The 7,905-nt window shown below is 44.2% G+C and overlaps 1 pseudogene; it reads right to left on the bottom strand.

Annotated features, from left to right (window-relative positions):
- Nucleotides 1–3,396: 3,396 nt before the first annotated feature.
- LOC128839602 (uncharacterized) lies at nucleotides 3,397–7,549 on the bottom strand (annotated as a pseudogene).
- Between the last annotated feature and the right edge of the window lie 356 nt (nucleotides 7,550–7,905).

The following is a 7,905-nucleotide window of genomic DNA, read 5'->3' as shown; positions in this document are numbered from 1 at the left end:
TCATGTGACAACACTTTTTCCATTGCACTAGAACAGGGATTGGCAACCTTTGGCATGCGTCTCATCAGGGTAAGCACCCTGGCAGCTGGGCCGGTTTGTTTACTGGCCGCGTCCACAGGTTCAGCCGTTTGCAGCTCCCACTGGCCACGGTTTGCCGCTCCAGGCCAATGGGGGCCACGGGAAGAGGCGCAAGCCAAGAAATGTGCTGGACGCCGCTTCCCTCAGCCCCCATTGGCCTGGAGTGGCGAACTGTGGCCAGTGGGAGCCGTGATCGGCCAAACTTGCAGACGCGGCAGGTAAACAAACTGGCCCAGCCGGCCAGGGTGCTTACCCTGGCAGGCCCCGTGCCAAAGGTTGCCAATCCCTGCACTAGAATCTCAAGAGGTAGTTAAACAGCAGCTACTAAAGTTAAAAAATTTTAAATCAGATAATTGATTTAAACAGATAACTTGCAGCCAAGAATTTTAAAAGAGCTGGCTGAGGAGCTATTTGGGCTGTTAATGTTGATTTTTAATAAGTTTTGGAACACCAGGGAATATTCCAAAAGACTGGGAAAAAAACTAATGTTGTGCCAATATTCAAAAAGGGTAAATGGGATGACCTTGGTAATTATAGGCCTGTCAGTTGGACATTGATCCAGGGCAAGATAATGTAGTGGCTGATCTGAGACTCGATTAATAAAGTATTAAAGAAGGGTAAAATAATTAATGTCAATTAACATGACTTTATAGAAAATAGATCCTTTCAAACTAACTTGATTTCTTAATGAAATGTGGTTAATAAAGATAATAGTGTTTATGTAATATACTTAGAGTGCTGTAAGGTATTTGACTTGGTACTGCATGACATTTTGATTAAGAAAAAACATGAGGATATAAAAGTAACATGGCACACATTACATGGAAACATTTTTACTGGGGCCCCACAGGGATTGGTTCTTCTTCCTTTGCAATTTAACATTTTCATCAATGACATGGAAGAAAACAAAATCATCGCCAATAAAGTTTGCAGATGACACAAAAATTAGGGGAAAGCTACAAAGTGAAGAGGACAGACCACTGATACAGAGCGAATTGGATTGCTTAGTAAACTAGGTACACAAACAATATGAATTTTAATATGGCTAAATGTAAACATATACATCTAGGAACAAAGGATTTAGGCCATACTTACATGATGGGGGGCTATATCCTGCAAAGCAGTGATGAAAATGATTTAGGGATCATGGTGGATAATCAGCTGAACACAGGTTCCCAGTGCAACACTGTAGCAAAAAGGGCTCATACAGTCGTGGGATGCATAAAGAGAGAAATTTCGAGTAGGAGTAGAGAGGTTATTTTACCTCTGCATTTGGTACTGGAATACTTACTAAAGTTTCGGTGTCCACAGTTCAGGAAGGATGTTAATAAGTTGGAGACGGTTCAGAGAAGAGCTACAAGAATGGTAAAGTTCCAGTGTCCTCAGTTCAAAAAGGATGTTCATAATTTAGACATAGTTCTGAGAAGAGCTACAAGAATGATTAAAGAATTAGAAAATATGTCTTATAGTGATAGACTCCAGGAGCTCAATTTATTTATCTTAACAAAGAGAAGAACGTGATCACAGTGGGGAACAAACATTTCATAGTCAACTCTTCAGTCTAGCAGAGAAAGGTATAACAAGATCCAGTTGCTAGAAATTGAAACTGGACAAATTCTGACTGGAAATAAGATGTAAATTTTTAATGGTGAGGGTAATTAATCATTCTCCATCACAGACAATTTTTAAATTGAGATTGAACATTTTTCTACAAGATATACTTTAGGAATTATTTTGTGCAAGTTCTATGAGCTTTATTATACAGGAAGTCAGGCTTCTGGCTTTGAAATCTATACTCTATGAAAAAGCACAGTTTGATGCTACCCAGTTTTCTTTGTTGTGCAATAAATTATTTCTTAAGCTTTGTGCCTAACTTTCATGTTATTTCCTTGACTAAGTATTTAGGATGGTCTAGATCTCTAAAATTCTATACCAAAATATATGTTTACAGATATATGATCAAATTACATGTGTGGGACACAAATATGACTTTCTATTATTTATTTTAAAAATTGCAAACGAGGCCATTTTTCATGTTATTTACAATATGTAGGTGCCATAAGTACATTGTATACAAAATATGCCAAATTCCCCTCTGATTACATGTATGGAACTACACAAGAAATTAAATTGACCAGATGATTTTTAAAGATTCTTTTAAACAAAGATATAGTACTACTGAATACATTTTATTCTGGATAGATTTAAAGGATAATGCGTGACACAAAATGATTGTAAAATATATTGTGCCACATCTGTTTATATCTAGCCAGATTTATAATAATGTTAGTGGATATTACTACATATGTGCCCAAAATATGCAGATCATCTTTCTATAGATAGTCTTGCCCTGAAGAGCTTATGTATTAACCAGTATTTTAAGACAGGCCTTCAGCACAATGAAATCTGAACATCCCCTTAATGGGTTCAGCATATCCCTTTTCTATGTAGTTGGCCTGCTCTACCCTGTCATAGCATGTAGGGGGAAAACAGATAGCTCCACCTATTGTCCCCCTCCCTCAGCAAACATTCCCCCCCTCCCTCAAGAAGCACCTCAGTAGCATCATTGCTCTCCCTTAAGCACAGAATTTCAAGTCTGCTAGGGGTTTTGTATGCTGCACAAGGCAGAGAGGCTCCTTTCTCTTTCCATGCAGAACCGGGCAAATAACTAGTTTTCACTGGGTTCACCTGCCATTGGAAAAGAAAAAGTGAGTTTAGGTGGAAACAATCCGAAAAAATGTGTGAAAAATTTCAGCAACTAAAGAAAAAAAAAGGTTTCAGGTCAAACAAACAAACAAAAAAAAATCAAAGGAGTCCCTTCTACCCTTCAGCCCAGTGAACAGAGCGCTCCCCAGGGATGTGGAAAACATGTATTAACTTAGATGGAATAAATGGGCCCAAAGAATCAAAGCTATTACCACAACCCTGTCACCATCCAACATTAAACAGTGTTAAACAAGGTTCAGGGCTGGGTATACAGAGACCTCAGCCAGCTTGATGTTCGTCCATCGTTATCGATGAAGACCTCAACAACTCATTCTTTTGATGACCGGGCTCTGTGCATCCGCAGATGACTGATCAGTCCGATTTGGGCGTGGAACATCCTGTCACACGTTGGGCAGACATATAATGGCACTGTCGATGGTGTACGAGCAGATCTGGACTTGCGCAGCTCACGCTTTTTTTCAGCCTCAGCAATACGCCTCGCTCAGAAGTATTACTGCCTGTGTGAATGAGGCTGTGCCATGCTGAACGGTTCAGTGCGAAGGTTTCCCATGTGGCGGTGTTGGTCTCGAAGGACTTCAAAGAGGTTTTCAGCGTGTCCTTGAACCGCTTCTTTTGTCCTCCATGGGAACGCTTTCCCTGAGTGAGTTCTCCGTAGAAGAGCTGTTTAGGAATGCATTCATCTGACATTCTCACAACATGTCCAGCCCACCTGGTCTGGGCTCTCATCAGCAATGTGTAAACTGATGGCAGACTGGCTCTAGTAAGGACATCAGTATCAGGCACTTTGTCCTGCCATCTGATTTTTAGAAGCTTTCGCAGACAGGAAATGTAGAAGTGATTGAGCCTTCATGCATGACTCCGATAGACAGTCCACGTCTCGCAGGCGCACAGCAGAGTTGGAAGCACCACTGCTCGGTAGACCTTCAGCTTCATTGGTAGGCTGATCTCTCGACGTTCCCAAACATTGGAGCACAATCGGCCAAATGCAGAGCTGGCTTTAGCAATTCTGAAGTTTACTTCATCATCGCTTGACACTGCTCGGGAAAGGGTACTGCCCAGGTACGTGAAGTGGTCCACTGTCTGAGGCATCAGTCAAAGTGAGATAATATCATGCTGAACAAAGTGGGTGCTAAAACACACCCTTGCTTGACGCCGTTGGTGACTGGGAAGGCCTCAGATGTTTCACCGTCATCCAGGACACGAGACATCATACCATGATGAAATTGGCGTACCATTCATATAAATCTGTCTGGACAGCCAAATTTCGACATGATCCTCCACAGGCCCTGGCAACTGACAGAGTCAAATGCTTTCGTGAGGTCCACAAAAGTTGTGTAGAGTTCATGATTCTGCTCTTGACATTTCTCCTGTAGCTGATGCACAGCGAAGTTCATGTCAATAGTCCCACGTCCCTTGCGGAAGCTACACTGTGATTCTGGCAGTAAGCCCTTCACCATGTGAGTGATCAATCGGTTCAACAGAACCCGTGCAAGAACTTTCCCCACTGTAGAAAGCAGCGAGATTCCACGGTGATTGTCGCATACCTGGCGATTGCCCTTTCTCTTATAGAGGTGCAAGATGGACGCGTCTCTAAATTCTTGTGGAATGGTTCCCTGCTTCCAGAAGGACTGAAACAGCTCAGTGAGTTTCCGTAGCAGCACGGGTCCACCGACTTTGCACACCTCTGCTGGTATGGCATCTGACCCTGGGGCTTTGCCACTTGACAGCTGATTGATAGCTTTCTTCACTTCGTCCTCTTCTGGTGAAGCATCCATGGAGTCATTGACTGCAACATGGGGCACCTTGTCAATGGCCTCATCATTGATGACTGAGGGACGATTGAGAATTGCTTCAAAGTGTTCAGCCCATCTCTGGAGAATCTGCGTCTTCTCTGTAAGGAGCACAGTACCATCAGAGTTCAGGAGGGGAAAGCTCCCAGAAGATTGTGGACCATAAAGTGTGTTAAGGGCTTCATAAAACTGCTTATAGTCATTCCTGTCCGCATATGCCTGTATTTCATCTGCTTTGGCGCTCAGCCACAATTCCCGCATTTTGCGCAGTCGGTTCTGTACTGTTCTGTGAGTGTTGATAAAGGTGGTCTTCTTTGCCGCTGAGGATGGATCGTTTTGATATGCACGATGCAGGTGGTGCTTCTCAGCAAGTAAGGCCTGGATTTCTGCATCATTTTCATCAAACCAGTCTTGCTGCCTGCATGTGGAGGGCCCCAATACCTTCGATGAAGCTGTATGGACAGTGTTGCGGAATCGCTCCCAGTCTTTCTCAGCGTCATCCTCAATACAAAGATCAGCAAGTTCATTCTCTAGGTCTTCCGCTAGATTTTCAGTGATGTGGCTGTTCTTCAGCTTCGACACGTTGATCCTTTTGAAAGACTTACAGCCTTGTGGTCGTCTCTTTGGCATGATACGGAGCTTCATTTTGGATACTATGAGCCTATGATCCGTCCAACAGTCAGTGCCACACATAGCTTTTGTAACCCTGACATCTTGTCTATCCCTTCTCCTGATGATGGCATAATCGATCAAATGCCAGCGCTTGGAACGGGGATGCATCCACGAAGTCCTGTTACGGGTAGGATCGTATTGCTGATCAGAAGGTCATGTGCGGCACAAGTTTTCAGCAGTAACAGACCATTGCTGTTACACTTTCCCACTCCATTTTTCCAGATGACTCCTTCCCAGGCTGTGGCATCGCATCCGACTCTTGCGTTAAAATTGCCAAGCAGAATCAGCTTGTCTGTGCAGTGCACTGACGATAGCAAAGTATCTAGTTCTTCATAGAATTTATCCTTCACATCCTCTGGGTTGGTCATTGTAGGAGCCTATGCGCTGATCAAAGTAGCTTGTTTTCCTTTTTGAAGCGGAAGCTGCATTGTCATGAGCCGGTCATTCATACACTTGGGGGAACTGGCAAGTTTCCAAACAAGATGATTCTTGATGGCGAAGCCAACTCTAGATTTGCGACGCTCATCACTGCTGCGGCCACTCCAGAAGAATGTATAGCCACCGCCTGACTCGGATAGCTGTCCTTCATTAGCAAGGCGAGTTTCACTAAGGGCTGCAATGTCAATGTTGTAGAATGCAAGCTCTCTAGTGACAAGTGCTGTTCTTCTCTCCGGTCTGTCTGCCGTGATGTTGTCCAGTAATGTGCGCACATTCCATGTGCCAATAGTGATCGGTGTCACTCTAAGTTTTGTTTTTGTTTTTGTTCGACCGCATTTATGGGATCCCCGCCAGCCGCGGTATGCTGGCCAGGGTAAGGTGAAGCAGGCAATGTTTAGGGCACTTTTTCTAGCCCCCTCCTCGTTCTACGGAGGTGAGCAGTGCAATCCTGAATAGGGCTGCTCAGGCGCTCAAGAAGATGCCGAGCTCCACTGCTGCTTTGGTCAGTGAGGAACGACCATTATGCCTGAGCCGCCTATGTGCAGGTCCATGGCTACAACTCCCAGTGTATCCACACCTGTTGCTTCATCGCTCGCCCATCGCCACAGGACTAGATATATGATATAATATGATGTCGAGACTTGCGTGTGAATTGGATTAAAGTGAGGGAGAGTTGAGCAATGTCAGCCTCACTCCCTCTTCCCAGTTCCTATCTGTATCCAGTGGCAGGACAGAAGTCGAGATGGCTGGAGATAGGGCAGGGTGCAGTGGATGACCAGGACGCCTACGTGTCTTGTCGTGCTCTTAAGCATTCCACAACACTTGCTGTCACCGCATTCCTGACCATTAAACCAGGTTGAACCAGGTTGCCTCAGTCAGCCGGATCCAGCCTTCGCATGCAATGGGTAGACAGGACTTAACTCACCAAGAGTCTCATACTCATCGGCTACCCTCACCTTGTTTAGCCCGCCAGTCGAGACGGTCTCCGGGGTGTGGCCGCTGTCGCATGCTGACAGCTACTTGGAGCCACAGGTGAGAGCTGGGTGTCAAGTGGGGACCAAAGTGGATGAGCTACTCCTAGGAGTACGACTGCTCCCCCATCAGAGGTATTACTCCTCCCTGACAACCCCATACCCCCTCAGCCAGCTTAGTACCATGGCAAACACACCATAAAAAAACCTTTTTAATCTTTTTTTAAAGATACAGAAAAGGAAAAATAGTTAAAGCATTTGAAACGTGAAGTATTAGATAAGGCTTTCATTTAGCCATATCCCATGTTCCCTTTCCCTTTAGCTATCAAGAGTTTTTAATCTGGAAAAAAACCCTTGGTTGACAATCATTTAGATGGTATTAAAGATGGCAGTAACTGTGCTTTTGGGGGAAAAGAGAAAGAGTCAGTTGTGACAAGCTGGAGATCTTGTTGAAGTCTGATCCTGTTTTCTGAAAGACAAAACAAGACACACAAATGGGGAGAGAAAAGTATAGCAACTGTTGAAAATACAGCTTCTATCTGTGGTGCTAACTCTCACTTGCAACCTCACTGCTGAAGAAACACAGGCACAGTACAGGTTCTTATGAGCTACTCCAAGACCTGGCAACTTGTACCAGCATTGGGATATTTGGGGCATTGCTTTTAGTTGCCTCTTTCTGGTCACAGACTTACAACTGTGTTGCAAAATACACACTCTTGACTAGCCAAACCAGAGTCTTATTAGACATAAGGAAAAAGGAGAGGGGTAGGAAAGAAGAAATAAGGTGGGGAAGGAAAAGAATACATAGAGAGTGTGTGATTGTGAGTGTGTGACAGAGACTCACATTCTATGTGGTATTTGGGATTTAGCCATAGTCAGTTGGGGTGGCAATCTCACTTGGCTCCCTTTCTCTGGTCTGGACTGGTCAGGACATCTCTTAGGATTACGAAAAATGTCCAGTGTCCCAAGAGACAATGAGGGGTGGCAGCCATAATATCAAAACTCACTCCTTCCCCATCTCTCGTCTTTTAGTCAATCAGCATTGTGATAGCCAGCTTTTTCCCCAACAAGTCTTTTTCTGAGGACCCCAAAAGGGGGTGATGAGCAGAATATCTCATCCCCTCATTTTGTCCATCAATTCGGCCTAATTTCCAACAAACCAATTTTGGTTTATTAGTTTCCAGTTCCACACTTTTGTTGTTTATCAGGCAGGATCTTAACACAGTCCT

The sequence above is a fragment of the Malaclemys terrapin genome, chromosome 1, assembly GCF_027887155.1.
Source record: "Malaclemys terrapin pileata isolate rMalTer1 chromosome 1, rMalTer1.hap1, whole genome shotgun sequence".
NCBI classification, from domain to species: domain Eukaryota; kingdom Metazoa; phylum Chordata; order Testudines; family Emydidae; genus Malaclemys; species Malaclemys terrapin.
Note: the sequence above shows the minus strand (reverse complement) of the source record. Positions and strands in the feature narration are given on the sequence as shown.